Source organism: Ursus americanus, chromosome 13 (assembly GCF_024610735.1).
Source record: "Ursus americanus isolate L20-20 chromosome 13, mUrsAme1.1.p, whole genome shotgun sequence".
NCBI lineage: Eukaryota > Metazoa > Chordata > Mammalia > Carnivora > Ursidae > Ursus > Ursus americanus.
In genome coordinates this window covers 24,976,830-24,996,190 of record NC_142139.1, presented here as the reverse complement: position 1 = coordinate 24,996,190, position 19,361 = coordinate 24,976,830, and positions in this window count along the sequence as shown.

The following is a 19,361-nucleotide window of genomic DNA, read 5'->3' as shown; positions in this document are numbered from 1 at the left end:
AGATTCTTATACTTTGTTCTCGTCCTATATATTTGTAATGTAAAAGAATCATTTTTTTGTGACTGGAATAGTCTCAACCTTGCTGTTTTTGTCTTTCCTAGCAATAGTTTACAAGATTCATTTTTATTCATACAAAAAAACTAATATCACATGCAGAGTGTTTAAAAGTTCCTTTAGCTTACTGAAGCAGAAATGTTAAGGATTACCTGCTCCACCAGTAGACTTTTTAGAGTGAATGTCAGTAAAACCATAAATTTATTTGGGGGGATGGTAATATCTAATAGAACCATAATTACATAATAACCAAAATTATAAAAACAGTAATAAGTTTTGGGACAGTGGTGATAAAAAATATCAATTCATTGAAGATATAATAGACGCTGGGTATTCATATTTATTTACGATGAAATTAACCAGACACTGTTTCCCTCTCTGACCAGAAACTAGAAACACTGAGAGGAAACTCAGAGGAAACTAAATTTAGGTTGTGAAAAAGTTTACAAATCTTGCTTACCTTGAGGTGCAATGGATATAAATTTAAGGACTGACAGCATAAGGTGGTCATGATGGCCACTTTTATAATGGAGATCACTGAATATTTCCTGGCACTCTAAGAGACAATGTACTTTAATGTAGATTATATTGATTTACCCTAAGATAACTGTTTCCTCTTACCTTGCAATAACTTGGAGCAAATCAATGCAATCTGCATTTCAATACTTTGTTTTACTGACTTCTTAATAGAGATGGTTTGAAAAATTTGATTAGAGGAAAATATGCCCACACCTACTAATGACTGAACTGCATACAGGTAGGAAATTAGAGAGCAAAATAAATCACTTTATTTTTAAGTCCACCAAAGCAATTAATGTTTCTCTATTCTAGAAAATTTACTGATGAAGATGTGACCTTGCTAACTTTGTCATAGCGTCTAGGAGCCAGTGCTTAAAAGCATTCATATACATTATGAAAGCTATATTACATGATTCCATTAAAATATAAGCAGTAAAAAAGTACTGCCAATAAATAATGGAATAAATAACTTCACCACATTTCTTGCTCAATTTTTTTTTAATTTTTATTTACTTATTTAGCAATCACAGCATTTCCATGACTATAGACATATTACTTCAAGGTGGTAAATTGTCTCTTAATCCACTGAGATTTTGTAAAAGGTTTAGGCCACCCTCCTTCCATAGTTGTTTTACACTCTTATCAGTAAAGATACAAAGTTTGAAGGTGATGACCAGGTGTATTGATGGTTCTCTTGTCGTTTTTATACTGGCCAAGGCTTAACGTATTATAAATCTGAAAGATAAATCAAAGAGGCCAACAAAGGAAACACAAGTCCTCACCAGGAAAGACATCTGGTGTAATGTATAAATAGGGCTCATCTTAATGTAGGTCAATGCAGGGGGAGTTGTTAACAGTTGTTAATGTTAACATTTTTTGTTGTTGTTGTTAAGTTCCTATTACATTTGAGTATCAAGGAATATCACAAGAGGAAGATTATGAAGCCAAGATGTTATTAAATATTTGATATAATTCATTTAGGAATGAAATAAATGGATAATTTATATATCATCCACTTGAGAAGAAAAAGAAGAGAAAGAGATCAGAGAAAGAAGAGAAAGATTCTTTGTCTTCCAGGATCAGTAGCAGTTAAAATACCTTGTTACTCCAAAAAAATAATTAAAGAGCCTTAACAAGCCTTTAATATTCTTAGATTAATGCACTAGGAAGGCATAAAATTATCTACAGGTACTTTAACCTTTTATCTACTTCTCTAATTTTTCACATCTCTGAATATTCAGCCCAACCCTTAGTTCTTTTCCCTAAATCCATACGCATATTTTTCTTCTTCAATTTCATCTTACATTTATTGTACATAGTTATATTATTTTGAATTTTATTTATTATACAGTCATTTCTTCCCAGAGAGATTTTAATTGCAAGCACACACACACACACACACACACACACACACCACAGGTCAATTCTCTGTATCATAAATTCCTGGGCTTGTTTCACAATAGGAGTTATAACTATTTAGGATAAATCTAATAAAGTGAAATTCTAACATTTTCATTCTCCTGATCACTAAATCCAAAGCATAAGGATATTTGCAAGAACATTTCAAAATTTATTTTAATGAACTTCAGAAATTGACATTTAGAAGAGTATTTTCGATTGACATCATAAGAAACCTCATTAGGCCATTTGAAAGTACATTTATGAGAACATTTCCAGTTAAAAGGAATTTTTAAGACAATAGACATGTTCCTTATCATGTAATTTTATTAAATTATATACATATAACTAGTCACATATACATGAACAATCACAAGAGGTAGTAAATAACCAAAAAGTAATTTTCAGCATTTTTAAGTTTGATTTTAACTTTATATGAAGAATGCGCTGTTATCCTTACTTTCAGAACAATTTCTTATGGGTTTAGCCAAACTGGAATGTGTTAATGTATGTCCTGATACAGTTTGAGTTTGCCTGTTGTACTTAAGGTGTACTTAGGGTGGTTGATTTTCATATGGAACTCATGCACTGTTTATCGCTTACTTTGATTACTATGATTAAAAATATTATTAGGGGTGCCTCAGTGGCTCAGTCTGTTAAGTGTCAGACTTGGTTTTGGCTCAGATCATGATCTCAGGGTCATGAAGCCCAGGTAGGGCCCTGGGCAAGCACAGAGTCAGGCAGACGAAAAGATTCTCTCCCACTGCCCCTCCCACCACTCATGCACTGTGCTTTCTCTTTCTCTCTCTAAAATAAATAAATAAATCTTTAAAAAATATTATTAGACTTTGGTATTTTAGATTCTTAATTTATGGTTGATCAAACTTAAGGGATATGGCACAGAAGAAGCTATCTCACAAGAGAGGAATTTACCACCAAAATTTTAAGGTATAAGTACAGAGAGGAATTTCATAATATTCAACATTATCTACTTTTAAAAAAGATAAAAGAGAAAGGAATAGCTATAGTTTGATAATGGTTATATCCCCCAAATATTCAGAAAAATCCCACTTAATGGATAAGCTGTAGACATACTCACTTTAATATCAGGAAAATGTGTGGATATTTGATTTTGCTACTATTGTTTCAAATAATTCTATCCAATGCTGTAAGGTAATACAAAAAAAATTGAAAGAAAATAGATGAAGCTTCCATTATTTGAAGATGATATGATCATCACTGTGAAAAATTTAACAAAATCAACAAGTTTTTAAGTAACACTTGGTCAAATGTAACAGGAATTTTTCTGTACCAGCAAAAAGCAATTAGAAAATGCAGTAAGACCTGCCAGCGTATGATAAATAGGGCACAAAACATAAATCGCATATAATTCAGTATTGCATTATTACCAGTTAATAAAATGCTCTGATCAAATTGAGGAGGCAGGATTCTGCAGCCTGATCCTAGATGTCTTGACATCACCAAAGGGCAGTTGCCCACTCTGGCTTCAACCTGGTGAAGATGACTCTTGGTGCTATGGTATTCAGTGTCTTCCAAAAGGGAAGAGCAGTTGAAGGAATATCTACCCGGGTATTACCTATATTTTGATCCAAACCCAGGAACACTGAGCAGGAAGAAAAGTAATGACTCAGGGACACACTCTACCTCCCTGGAGTTGCCTAAACATAACATTTCTCTAAGGACAGTTCCATCTCTTCCATGCCCCCTTGCTCTTATAAACAATAATGACTATTATTATTTTTATCTCAGTCCTGTTTTGAATGGGGATGGATAAGAGTACAAAGAAAGCCAATCGCCTAATGTCTTAGATCTCAATTAGGTACATAACAATGGACTTTTACTGTACTATAGAATATAATATTCATTTATAATTCAAAATAGTAATAAAGGTTCTAATATCTTAGGAAATAACTGAACAAGAAATGCTCAACACCGTCAGAAAAATTTTACAACCCTTGACAATATAAACATCTCATAATATTCTATTAAAATTATCTAAATAAGTAAAAAATACCTAACATAGTAACGGATTAAATGGCTGATATCTGCTTCTCAGACTAAACTAGTAAGTAAATGCAACCCCAATCAAATTTTTATTTTGAAAAATAATGATTGTTAATAATGTATGTTTGAAAAAAGGAAAAGCATGATGGGGGCTCACCCTACTAGGTATTAGCACACACCAAGTAGCCACAGAATGTAAAGCAATAGTTCAGAATGGAAAATAAGAGATAACCTATGTTTATGTGGTCACCAATATAAAATAAAGAGGTCACTGAAATCAGTGAAGAAAGGATACAGGTTTCATATATGATCTTGGGGAAACTGAATCACTATTTGGAGAAAAAATAAAACAAGATTTTTAACTTACACTACACAAAGCTATGGACTCCAAAAGGAGGACAAAATGTTGAGAATATTAATACTAGTTAACTAGTCATGGGAAGTACTTCTTAAACAGCAGCCATGTACCACATATAGTTAAGAAAGTTGTTGATTTCTTTACATAACATTAAAACTACCTTTGCACAAAAGATAAGCAGAAAGTTTATCAGTGAGATAATTGTCTGGGAGAAGAAACTCATGAAATGCTCAATTAGGGCATAATATTTAACATACGCAAATGATCCCTGCAAAGCAAGGAACAAAAATAGAAAAATACACAAAGGATATGCACATGCAACACCAGACCTGGATATACATCCCAAAGAAAGATTACTTAGGTTCATGAGAGGAAACATAAAAATATTTATCCTAATTCGCTTTGTAGTGGTAAAGAATTATGACAATGCAGCGTCAACCAATAGGGATACAGCTAATAAAATGTAAATACTATGCAGCAGGAAGCAAAATCTCAATGTAGCTGTATCTATGTGTGTCCTTGTGTCTTTAAAGAAAAATAATTTGAGTACAATGCAATAACAAAATAAGTAATAGGAACAAGTAAGAAACAGAAAAGGATGTGTCTGGACCACATTGCACTAATAGAATGGAACCCACCCAGCATTTGGTTGCAGTGTCAAAACTGATGATGGCATACTCATTAGGCTTTCCAAGGAGAGTAGGGTGACTCCCAAGCTGATTGAAAAAAAGGAGACCAGCTGGAATTTTTAATTTTCTAATGGTTAAGATACAGTCTGGCATGAGTGTTGCCATGCATGGAAAGGGGCTTCATAATTTAAACTTCCCAACTGGGTCAAAGGAGAGGCCATCCATGCTTTCTTAGCAGCTTATTTAGCTGTGGGGCAAAGGAAAGGGGGATGGTTGAAGCTTTAAAGCTGTATCAGTAAACATCAAAAAATGAACTAAGACTCTTTATTATAATATCTGTACCAGAATAGCTTTTATGTATCTGTAAACAGACACACACACACACACACACACACACACACACACACACCACACACACACCCCAAAATGTATTTCTCAAGAATCAGTGCACATTCAAAACCCTCCAGTTCACTAGAGTTGAAGTCTATACAAGAAGAGGGGAAGCAAGCTAGTAATCTCAAAAATACCTGTTGATTATGGAATAGAAAAACAGATATCACAATAAAAATAGCAACCATTGATTAAGCATATGCCATATTTTAAAAACATTATATGCATTATCTTACTGAATCAACCTTTTGAATAATTCAAAGGAAACTGAGTCTATGAGAAGCTACACCAAAGATATTTAAACTAGAACTTGGATAATTATCTCTGCCCATTGCAGGATCTGTTTCTAGTGACTCAATTATAACAGACATACTATGTCTTTCCCTTAGAGAATGTTTTACTAGCCCTGACACATTTGTATCCATATCTCTTTATTTGAGTGTTCATAACCTGTCACTGAAAAATGGTACCGTTTGTAGCAAACCTGAAGATGTGCCTGAGAAGTGCTAGAAGTGGTGATTATAATATAGGAAGAAACCTTGTTTAATAAAAATATATATCCAGATGTAGCCATTATTTTTCCTTTCGCTGTGATACCTTTGTGAGATAGAGTAGGAATGTAGCTGAAGGTTTCAATACGTAGCGAAATTTTTATATGTTATGTCTTGCTTCTACAACTAGATCTTGACTATAAAAAATGTAAGAAAAAGTAAAAATAACATTTGCAAAGTGAACAATTGTGGCATTCACTTCTTTGTCTTATCTAGAGAATGCCACTTGATTTTTTTCCCTAATTTTTTGCACTTGTCTCTACTTGAATTGTAAAATATACCCTGATATCTGCATGACTTCCTTCCTCAGTTCCTACAGGTCTTTGATGAAATATCATCTTCTAAAGGAGAGCTTAACCAATCACCATATTTAAAACAGTAATACCAATCCTAATCCGGTACACTCGAAACCCTTCTCCTTGCTTTTTCCTTCTCCTTAGTACTTATCACTGTTCAGTTCACTACATATTTACTTGAATGCATTTTTTCAGTCTTTGCTTCTAAAATGTGAGTTCTGATATTTTTTCTGCTTTCAAATGTACTTTCAGTGATAAGAAGAACAGAATTAGCCTCACTGAATGAGTCCTTTTGTTTCCGGTGTCCAGACATTGATCTCTATGAGGTTGTTGTTCTAATTTTCCTATCCATATTGAAATAACCATTTTGTTAAGTAATTGATTTGTGGAGAAGATATATTTTAAGATTCATCTCTGTTCATATTTTAAAACATGAAAAGGATCTGCATATGCCATAGTGGGATATGCAGGAATTTATATATTTTCATAAACTATATTAGCAATCATATAACTTTGGATTTTAAAAACATACTAATATTTTATAAATTGAATTTCTGTCAGGAAATCCCATGGATTCCATCCTCGTGTGTGTTTAGTTTTCTTTATATATATTTTTTATATATATATATATATATTTATATATATTACAATTTCATAATTTTTTTTCTATTTGAATACACTTTATTCTCCATTTGGGATATCTTTAGAAGGGAAGCTTATTTTTCCCTTTCTTCTTAAAAAAAATAGCAGAAACGGTCATCTGCCTAGGTAACTTTCACCCCAGCAACACTGGAATTTTTCCATCACAGTTTGTCTCATTGTCCAATTTCCACTCTCTTCCTTATGTCCACTCACCTCAAGGAAGGCTAACAACTTCCTTTGACAAAGAGGCTTGTTCTTCTTGGTAGAAACCAACCTCAGAACCTATACAGTATAGGCATTAAATCCTTTTTGTCAATATTTATTGGGGGCAGGGAATTGTTTCTAGGATTTTTTTTTTCTTTTTTTTTTTTTTTGCTCTAACAAGTGCATGAGGGAGAAACGGCCTCTTGTATGCCTCTGGACACTGTTGCATCTGCATGCGAGGACTGAAATTGCAGTTGCCATTAAATGATGAGAATGAGATCTTGCCCGAGGACAAAGCAAACATGGGAAGTAAAGCAGAACTGGAGGAAATGCAGAGAAGTGGACTTGGAGCCTTGGTCATAACATGTTTGGAGCCACCTTATTTTTGAAACTTTATGATATGTGATACATTAACTGTTATTTAACTGAATAGAGTTAATGCTTGCCACTTGCATCAAAAACCATTCTAGACAAAATAAAGCAGAAGGTATATCAACGACATAATACATGCTAATACTAAAATGGATGTTTTAATTTGGTAATGTCAAGAATTGGTGAAGACAAGAGGAAAATGGTACTCTCTGACTTGGCTTGTTGAACTATAATTAGTATAGCCGTTTGGAAGGCAATTTATCTGTAGAAATAAAAATTTAAAATGCACTCAGTTCCAGCAAATCCATTCCTCATTGTCTACCTTAAAGAAACTATCATGTATATATACAGAAGACATACACAAAGCCATTTATTCCATCTTTATTTTAATAAGGAGAAGTGGTTTTATTATTAAGAGAAGGAAGTATTTTAAAAAGCTGTGTTATTCTTTTTTGTTTTCTGGCCCTCTTTACCCTAACTCACCCGAATCTTCTATCTCATTCAAAAGAGTTAAAAATAATGGAAGCAACAAACATAAAGGTAATAACAGATTCTGAAATGCCAGAGGAAGGTTATCTGTGAGGAAGAGAGTTTTTGAGAGAAAAAAACTCCAAACTCTTTTTTTTCTCTCTCCTTAGTGAGTTAAGCGTTCTGAGAACCCAGATTAGAGCTCTCCTGTGGCGTGGCGAATAGACTCGTTCCACATATGTCACCTACATCACTTTAAGGCACCATTGGTGTTATGATTTGGGGCAAGTAAAGGATCAGCTGCTCTTTTCCAGGACAATAAAAATGTGAGAAAAAGGCAAAATGAGAGAGGCAGAAAAGTCAAATGGTGAGAAAACTAATAACACTTTTCTTCTTCCAGTGCTTTGGCCTAAAGAGGAAGAGAAAGTGAGGAATGAGGGGTTACTGAGAATTCTCCACCAGTAAACCGTCCACCCCTCATTTATCTAAAGAGTCATCATGTTTGACTCCTAAACCTAAGTGACTACATTCAGCTGCCTGTACAGAGGAGTCCAGGAGAGAGAAAGCCTTAGGGTCTGCTGTCTTCTGCTGCCCAGAGTCTGTTCGCACTGTGGACATTAAATTGAGAGAAAATGGACCCATCAGGGTACCTCTAAGGCCGTAAGAGATGAACCTACAGAAGAGAGAGGCACTGGATCTCTGACCAATAGACTGCATGAACTAACACTCAGGGGTTGCAGCGAGGAGGGAACATAGATGCAGAGTGTTGATGGCTCTAACGTGAGAAAAAAACACATGAAAAGTGATCTCTTTCTTAGATTTCATTTATGGGTGTCTCTAAGGCTAAAAACATGCAAAGAAACAAGCAGCACTCCTCTAGAGACCAAAGGAAGCACAGAAAAATATGCCCAGAGACCCTAATTCTTCTTTCTCTCTTGAGGTCACAAGAGCCATACTCTTCCTCAAGCTCCTCACTTCCCTGCTACAGTGACTATGTATGTCAGGACCCACAAAATGGAGGCTGTCTCAGTGGCCCAGACCACATCACAAATCTAAACCGAAGTCAGCGTGCGCTGACGGGAAAGGCCTCACTGTCAGGGAAACCCAACACCAACCACAATCCTCCAGCCTAGCTTTAGCTCGCTTATATTAGAAAATAGGTCCTGCTGGCCTCATCGGGACGTCCTAGACAATCCTGCCCTGTTTATAAATTGCCTCCTTTCTCACATTCTATAAAACTTGCTCTTGCCCCAAATCTCTAAGGCAGGGAGTGCCATTGCTTGTGAGGCACTGTATTCTCTGAATCCATGGACTGATTTCTCTTGAATCAAGGACTGAACAAACGCGTTATAAATTGGTTTAGTTTTGTCACTTGATATCCCAAATCTGTTTTTCAAGAGCTACTTAAGAAGTGGGAAGGATATCAGAACAACTAATTTTATAAAGCCAAAATGAACTCTGTTTAAAAGACATTTTTGAATTTTTGTCTAGGACCAACATTTAACTGAATTGGGCAATTTGAGAATTAGAAAGGCATATCACATTTAGTCTGCACATCGAAGAAGTGTTGTGTTAAGAATTTTAGAGGAATGTTAAAAGAAACAAATCTGTATGTACAAAGAAATAGTCCCAAAATATATTATTAAGTGAAAAATTAGCAGAATGATTCAAGCAGTATGATACCTTTTACATAGAGAAACACCACCGCCCCCCAACACACATATATAATGTAAACACTTAGCAAAAATGCTGGAAGGAAGTAGTCCAAGGAATGAATATTCTTCGAGAGAAGGAGAGAAAAACAAAGTCAAATGAGATTTAGCATTGGTTGATATGTTTTAATTTATTGGGAGGAAAATACAGCTAATTATATAATTTTTTTTTAAAAATATTTTTAGGAAACATAAATGAAATCTCAATAATACAAAAAAACTGAGTCATGTTAGAGATTTGGAGTGTACGATGACACACTTCTTTATGGAATGAATTAGCTACACATTTACTACAAATTTTGCTATGAACAAAGCAATCAAATATTTCCTGTTATGTGCATTTAATTTGGGGACATAAACACGTGACTTTTGTTTGTTCCATTTTAACTTGGCCAATTGTGAACATAGAGAGGAAAACTTTAGGAGCCAATTATCAGTACCTGATACATTTAGCATAATGTAAAGCTTATAGATGTCCCCAAAGTAATTTTAATAATGGCAAGACTGATATTCATTGTTGCCGGGAATGGCCAGCAATCCCTGTCCTGACAGATGAAAGATGACTCCAAACGTCACTGTGAAAGAGAGGAGAAGGAAAGGGGTCAACACTCAGAGACGAAGACTCTTTGCTCTTCTCTCTGCGTTTGTTGGTGCTGCAGGATAATCACAAATCCTTATCACTGTTCCTCAAGCACGTGATGTGTGACAAGGGATCTTACAGAAACTGGGAGGATCTGTTTACAGGAAAGGTACGATATGCTAATTTGTGTGTTTCAGGAGGTCTGCTAAACATAACCTAAGGGACAATGCTACATCGCTTGGATCACAGGGTGACTGTTTGGGCTAGGAAAGTTTCAGAAGGCAACTCCCCGGGGCATTCCAGCGGCAGAGGGGTCATGTAGGCTTCGGCATTCCAAAGGCTTACGCCCTTTTCCGAAACCCTTCCCTTGCCCTCAGCGGGCTTTGTGTTACAGTTTAGCAAGCCAGAGGGCAGCTTCTGTGTTACATTTTAGCAAGCCAGAGGGCAGCTTCTGTGTTACATTTTAGCAAGCCAGAGGGCACCCTGTGTGTTACATTTTAGCAAGCCAGGTATTGTGGCTGATTTCATGCTCTGCATCAACCCCCAATACATTGTCACAGTAAATCAATGTTTTTAACATCGAACATGCATTATCTCAGTTAATCTTCACCTACATCAAGAACTTATTATATAGTCATATTTATCCCCATTTACAGACGAGGAAACTGAGACATAAAAAGTTTGAAATTGGCTCAATAAAGAGAGTATACATAGAAATAAAGTGTAGATTAAATTTGGGTATTTTATATTCCATGTCGTTGATTTCTAAGATAAAGACCTATCTTGAGTTCCAATGTCTGGATATAGAATTGTGTTTATAGTATAGTTAGCTAGCTAGACATATTACTGAAAATCTCTGAGTTTGTCTTCTTTGATTGTTAAAATACAAGAAAGCTTATAGGGTTCCTGTGCAGTTGTTTTACACAGCTTACTGACTCTTCTCTAATGCCCCTGTTTGGATCTGTTTGCAATTTCTGTAAGAAGTCTTTCTATTCCAGACAAACCCCTTTCAAAGGAGCTTTTTAACCTCATTTGAATGTATTAATAGCATTTAAACACAAGTTTTACAGAATGTAATTTCCCTGTCATCAAAGAGTATGCTGTCCCTTTCACTAACTTGCAAATTTTCTTTTTAAACAATATAAACTGCACAAATACAATGTATTAAATAAATGAAAAGGCCAAGATATCACAGAAAATAGAGAAATCACTAACATATAGATTAACCCCATCAAAGGGTGATATTTGATGGGATATTCAATGTGATTTATATATCATAAACTAAAAGAGCAGAAGCTTTACTTTTGGAAAGCCTCTAATTCAGCAGTCAGCCTCACTTTCTGACATGAAAAATTTAATATGAATGCAATGTGCATGAATGCCAATTACTAGGATAAAAGAGAAGCTCATGGCAATTAAGAGATTATAGTCCTTTGAAAGATGTAATCAAATGGCAGAAAGTTTCATTTCAGTAGTTTCTAAACCAAAAATGTATAGAATTATTTTTATTTTTATCATTCCAGTAAAATAAAGCTATAAGATAATAACCCCAGTAAATGTTATAGCTCAGTCACTGTATTAAATAAAATACATATTTTATATCATTTATTTTATCAACACAACTGATTAGTCACTATAAATTTTGCCTTTTATTAACAGATAGAATCATAACTAACTTCTTTCATTCCTAACACCTCTTTTTTTTTTTTTAAAGATTTTATTTATTTATTTGACAGAGATAGAGACAGCCAGCGAGAGAGGGAACACAAGCAAGGGAGTGGGAGAGGAAGAAGCAGGCTCATAGCGGAGGAGCCTGATGTGGGGGGCTTGATCCCACAACGCCGGGATCACACCCTGAGCCGAAGGCAGACGCTTAACCGCTGTGCCACCCAGGTGCCCCTGGGCCACCCAGGCGCCCCCTAACACCTCTTTATTGTCCTTTTTAAAGAGTACTTATAATGTTAGAGTATGGATAAACTACAAAATATATGTAAAAATAAACACAAGTTTTTAACAAAATATATATAGACATTTAATACTTAGCCATCCTCTTAAGAGATGCTTAAATTCCTTTGAAGTCACTGAATTCTTTTTTACTGGAATTCTAAAATTTCACATACATAAAGTCTCATCCATTGTCTCGTGTTTCAGATTCTGTAACGTATAAGCAAGGTAAGAGAAATGAAATGACTTAGTCTCAAGTAACAGTTAATTCATTTTATTTTATTTATTTATTTTTTTAAAGATTTTATTTATTTATGTGACAGAGAGACAGCCAGCGAGAGAGGGAACACAGCAGGGGGAGTGGGAGAGGAAGAAGCAGGCTCTCAACAGAGAAGCCTGATGTGAGACTCGATCCCGGTACGCCAGGATCACGCCCTGAGCCGAAGGCAGACGCTTTAACGACTGCGCTACCCAGGTGCCCCAGTTAATTCATTTTAGAGCCAGAACTGGCAGCTCCATCCCACAGCTCCCACTCAGGTGGTCTTTCCATTTAAAGCTGGTAAATCAAAGAAGAGAAGGGAACTATGAAATACTCCCAAGAAAATAGGAATATGTTGGTTTAAAAGTATGTGGCTGAAAGGATACTTCTTAAATCTTGTTATGTCATATGGCAAAGAATTTCTAACAAGAGATTGATCAATTTCTCTGATTCTCATAAGTAAGTATAGTAAGAAAGGAGTTTGAATTGATATTTTATTTAACCAACTGTCCTTGGGATTTTGTATCATCAAACTTCCAAGATCCTTTTCATCTCACTTAACAATGTAATTTTTTTGAACTTCAAGAAATAGAAGGAGGAATAAATGACCCCTTCCCCTATTTGCTCTGCATGTTAATAAAAGTAAGTATTTTGCTTGAATTTCTATTTACTAATGAGATTTTGGTTGCTCTTCTAGAAAATAAAAATGACAAAAGAAGTATAATAAGGGAGAGAACATAAACAATCATGAAAAGGAAAATGAGAGACAAAGGGAAAAACCTACTCATAAACTAGAAGAATGATGCTCTGATATTACTTCCATGTCTGTGAGCTCCATGACTTATTTTAGAAATTAGAATTTTATAAAATTATATGAAAAGTCAAGGACAAAATTTATAAAATATAACTTAAAGTACAAAGAATTTCTTTTTATGACATTATATTGTATAGTTATATATAACAGAACTTGCTTAATTATGTCTCATGTTTTAACCATTTCTTTTAGTTTATCATTTCAATTTGTAATTATTTGTTGGTAAAGAAAAATCCCCATAATCCCAACCACATTTGGAGCAGCATAACCTACTCTGAGGATATGTGCTAAGTAGTGTTACTTAATTTGTTTGTAAAAAATACTATAAAACAAACATTAAACATTTCCTCACGCTGGTTAGCTGAATTTGTCAGTAAGGTAAATCATCTGTGGTTAGTATAACTCATTGAGATAATCTGTAGCAACCCCAAATTTTCAGAGATTGACACACTCTGGAATGTTTCAGCAAAAGTGCTTCTTAGTGGTCTTGATTCTGTGAATTCTTCACTGACATGTAAGAAAAATTTCTTTCCTAGAAATTGTCTCAGATTAAAAAAAAATAATAATAATAGGTCAATGCCTTTGCTAATTTAAAGATGACTTGCATTGACTTGAATCAGATTTTTGAAAATGTTTTATGATCTTCTTTCTCCATTTCTTTATCATTTCCAGCTTACAGAAGTGTTGGGGAAACTGTGGAATATCATCGCTCACACGCTTGTTGCTCTAGAGTCAACCACTCTTATTCTTCTCCTACTTCATCTTTCTAACTTTCCGTGTTGGTTTGTACGGTGTACATGTGTGTATAATATTAAAAATGTGAAATTCGGGTCCTTTCTGTTTCTTTGGAGACAATAGGTTTTTCTTCATAGATCTATTTTACTAATTACAGTAATCTATTTATTAATATTGAACCATGAGTGAATTAAATTTCTGGAATAAACCCCAGATTTATGGTCATGCTGTATTATTTTTAGTAGGTTATTATATATCTAGAAGTTTTGCATTTACATTTATCAGTGAGGACAGTCTGTAGTTTCCTTTTGTGTTGTCTTTATCAGATTTAGGTATAATCATTTACCTGCTTAAATAAAACACATTAAGCTTTCCTTTTTCTTTTTTCTCTTCTATAGAAATTTCTCTGTTTAAACCATTTCTATTTCTAAATATCTAAAAATTAACTCTCAAAATTGTCAGTTTTTGTTAACGTTATTTTTCCAAGACATTCATCTAGATTTTAAGTTAATTTTCAGTTATGCGAAAGACTCATTAGATATTGATATATGTTTAAATGGTTTTCCTTCTTTTCGTTTTTTATTCTGTAAATATTTATAATTTATTATTTTTCTGTTGTTACATATTAGGTAGAGGTTTGCTTATTATATTGATTTTTTTCAGAGTCTATCATCTAAACACAAATATATGTGTATTATAGGTGCACATATATGTTATGTACAGATGTATGTGCATATATTTAGCTACTGCTTTTTTTTCTTGCTGTATTAATTTCTGTTTTTATCGATATCATATCCCTCATTTTTTTTTTGAGTTTACTAAGTTTTTCCTGCTATTCCTTTGAGATTTTTTTTCTGTTCATTTTCCTTGTCTTGTTTTCATTGATACGTGTTTATAAAGATAACACAATGGTATGGATTTTCTGCTACTCACTGCTTCAGTTTTAACTTGCGGATTTTGATACCAAGTGTTTTAATAATTAATTTTAATATAAACACTATTAGTTGGGTTTGTATTTCTCTTTCATCAATTTCTCTCTCAGAGTTTTTAAATCTCTATGTAGGATGACATTTTGTTCTTTTGATGTAACTTTAACTTCTAGTTTTTTGTAGTGTGATCAGAAACTACTGTTTGTAATGTACCTACATTTTGGAATTTGTCGAAGTCTTTCTTTTTTTAAATTAATACATGTTCAACTTTCTAGAATGCTCTACGTGAGCTTCAGAAGTATATTCTCTATTATCACCTTGAAAAGTTTGGTATATATCCATTTAATTTGAGTTGTAATATTCTTACCTATTTTCTGCGTACTTGACCTGTCTTTGACTCAGTGATATGTTAAAGGCTCCTAATATTTCTGTATTTCGGCTTTTTCTTCTTCCATTTCTTGCAGTTTCTGCTTTAACTAGTTGCTTTTTTGTGTTATTGGAAGTGTAGATATTCAAAATTACTTTCATTCATTTAGAGTTAAAGTCTTTCCTATTTTAGTGTCTGTATTTCTTATGTGTAACTCTTTATCACAAACTTTACCCTGTACTTTCTAATATTCTTCCATGCTTTTTTTTTTTAGACTTCCTTAAACATTCTATTTTTACTCCTTTTATGCCTTCTGTACTAAGTACTCAATGGGTTTTTGTATGTTTGTTTGTTCATTTGTTTGTTTGTTTGTTTGTTTTTTGCAGCGGTCTCTACTAGTTTTGGGAGCTTTAATTTTTTTTTTTCAACTATGAGGTTCAACTAGTCCATGAGGTTATTTTAATTTTCCTCCTTTGCTGTCCTCTCTTCTCTAATCTTTTTTCATTTTGTTGGAACATATAACATTTAATATATAGAACATATAACATTTACTATAACATTTTGTCTATCTTCTTCCTTTGTGGCTGTAAGCGATCTCTTCTGTATTCATCGGGAAGACCTCATAAGTACAGAAGTCCCTATAATTTTTTTTTCATGTTTAAACAGTTTTATCTATTGCGTTGATACAAATGCCTGACTTGCATTTTTTTCCTTGAGCTTCTTGAAAGTGTTGTGCACTTTATTCTTCCTTCTATATTGGTATTAAGGATTCTGGTTACAGCCAAATTCTTTCAGGTAGGTGACTTTTTGGATGGAAAGTTCAGAGGATTTTTTTCTTTTCATATTAAAGTCTATTAATTTACTTGGGTATGCCTAGAAATCGATGACTCTGAAGCAATTCACCCAGCTGCATATGGTTAGTGTCAATACATAGACTCAGGTTAGCTTTTATTTGGGGGAAGTTTTGTTGGATTATAGTCTTTTTTTTTTTTTTAAAGATTTTATTTATTTATTCGACAGAGATAGAGACAGTCAGCGAGAGAGGTAACACAAGCAGGGGGAGTGGGAGAGGAAGAAGCAGGCTCATAGCGGAGGAGCCCGATGTGGGGCTCGATCCCATAACGCCGGGATCACGCCCTGAGCCGAAGGCAGACGCTCAACTGCTGTGCCACCCAGGCGCCCCTGGATTATAGTCTTAATGATTAGGTCTGTTTCATTTATTTATCTTAGTATTCATACATTTTAATTATATCAGTGTTGGTCTCCTTGGTCTGTCTTTTACCTTCATCACACTTCTTCTGATCATCAGTCTATTTTTTATTTTACTTTATTTTCACTTTTTATTTTGATTTCTGTTTGTCACTGCATGCTTGTCAATGTGCACTTTATTGCACTTTATTGTATTTTAATAAAGCACTTTAATGATTTTTATCAAAATTATTCTCCTTTGAGCTCTCTAAAATTTAATCATTTCTCCAAATGATTTTTACTTGTATTTTTATAGAACTCCATCAGCCCTCATTTGACAGCTTCCTGATTTTGCCATTTTTGATCTGTTTTTAATTTCAGATGCAATTTATTTGCACTTATTTCTACAGATACTTCTTTGAAAATATGTTTCAAGACATTTTGTTATACTTTTGCTTCCCTTCATGTTTGCTTTGTGTGTGCATGTTGGGGGACAATTTTTTACCACAGAAATTTATTTTTTTTTTTTAAGTTTTCATTTATTTATTTGACACAGAGAGAAACAGCACAAGCAGGGGGAGTGGCAGAAGGAGAGGGAGAAGCAGACTCCCCACTGAGCAGAGCCCAGTGCTGGGCTCAATCCCAGGACTCTGGGATCATGACCTGAGCCGAAGGTAGATGCTTAATGGACTGAGCCACCCAGGCGCCCCTGTTGTTTTCTTTTTCTTCTTGCAAAATTTGTTAAGATATTGTTAGCTATTTTCGGCTCATTTTGAAACTCTGTCCAGCAATAAGAAGTTATTCTATGTAGGCAAGAGCAACAGTTCTGGATGGTTGACTTGGTGTCTTATGATAATACTTTGTTTCTTAGCATAGCATGATTGCAATTTCATTGTTTTCAGCTCTGAAGAGAGGTTGCTTTCCTGATTTTGAAAAACTTGCATTGATTCTGTAGGACCATTAGTATCTACTTCTTTACTCATGTTTTTCCCACCTGCCACCTAGCCACATTGTTTCACCCCTCTAGGTAGCTCCCTCTCCCTTGGTAGTGGTCCCCCCCAAGACTGCCTCCTTGGAACTAGCATCCTCCCAACTCCTTCCATTCAATTCTTCAGCATCCAGCATTCAGATGTACCTTATCTCAGACCTGGCCCCTGTATTCCCACAGGCAAGATGAGACTCTCTCATTCTGAATGTGATTTTTTCCTACCCATCATGCTTAGGATCCTGAGGAATGGTTTTTCCTGTGTGGTTTCCACCTGATTAGTCGTGGGCTCCAGGGATGGATCTGATGGAGCAAAATGTTTCCCTACATTTTGTAATACACTCTGTCTCTGAATTTTGCCATAGAACAATGTGAAATTTGGGTTTTATTTTCTGTTTTAGATGATCTGGGTTTTGGACTGTAATTCGGGCAGCAGCCATTAGCCTAGAAGATGCTGAAACATGTTTAATTTTTCCAAAAGTTGCCATCTACCTGGAAACAGGATTTACCTCTATGAGCATATAAAATATATGACATATGACATATAACTATAGATGACATACATGGTTACATCAGGGGGAATTAAATTTTGGAGAATGAGAAGTCTTTAGAGACACATAAATGTAAATTTTTTTAAAAAGGAACTTGGAAAATCTTATTACCAAAGACCAATTCTACCACCTTCTTCAAATTATTAAGTAAATATTATTAAATCAATATTATTAAATCAATGTGGTGTACCAATTTACAATTTTCATATTTTCTCCCCAGGCATTTCACCTAAAATTTACAGATTTCTAGCTAAATAACATAGATAATTATTAGATTTGTATTTCACTTCTTATGTGCCTATAGTCAAATTTTCTACAACTTCTTATATTTACGTAGTTCTGCTTAAAGGAAAATGGTAACCACAACATTTAGTGTGTATAAGTCCTATTTTATACAGGAGTTTTATAAATGAGAACACTACATAACCAAATATAATATTCACGGACAATAAAATATTCTGAAATCAACAGCATGTAAAGAGTAAAAATGAATAAATGCATTAACAAATAAAAATGTTCAAGGGCACTCCAAAAATGATTCAGGCAATAAAGCTCTACACTAAGTCAATAAATTTGTTTTATTTAAAGTCTGCCTGGAACATTCAGCCAACCTCAGAGGATCTCATAAAGACTTGAGGCTAATGGACTATATCACACATTAATGCCGAATGCACGGGCACCTGGCATTCCTACAGACAATGTAGCCAAAGGCCAGTACTCCAGTGGTTTGTAAGGCTAATGTTAGATTTCGAACAATAGGGTAATATCAGCAGGAAGTACAACAATTGGGCAGTTCAGAGTAAAAAGCTACAGCTAGCTACAATGAAGTGCATCAGCATGGGACAAGCAAACAGAAAATGCTACAAATGCAAAACCGAAGAAAAGTAAAAAACAAAAGCCATCTCAAATTACGACCTGTGGTTACTGCTGCGCTGTTGTGCAAAACATCAAAATAACACTCTGCTCTCAAACACCCGCCCGTATCCATAATTAAAACGGATTGAGGACTTTTATATGTTCAACTTTTTTTTGAAGAAAATGACCAAAACATTTTCTACATTTTAAAATTATACCATTATTCAAAACACTTAATGCCGATCATGAAATAATGGAGGCACATGATCAGAAACATCAGAAAAGCAAAATTAACCTTAGATAAAAAATAACGCTCACATGAGAAAATGTAGTTCAAGGGAGGCAGAAAACAAACAAATAGTGGCCAAGTCCTGGGGGAACTCCTGGCTGTCAGGAACTTTTTTGTTTGAAAGAGTCCCTGCAGTGAGAAATGAGCTGAGGAAGAGATTTTTAACTCTGCCTTTATCTCACCGTCTCATCGGTCTGCAAGGGTGGCTCTCTGCTCCCACGGTCGCTTTGAGATGCACAAGAGCATC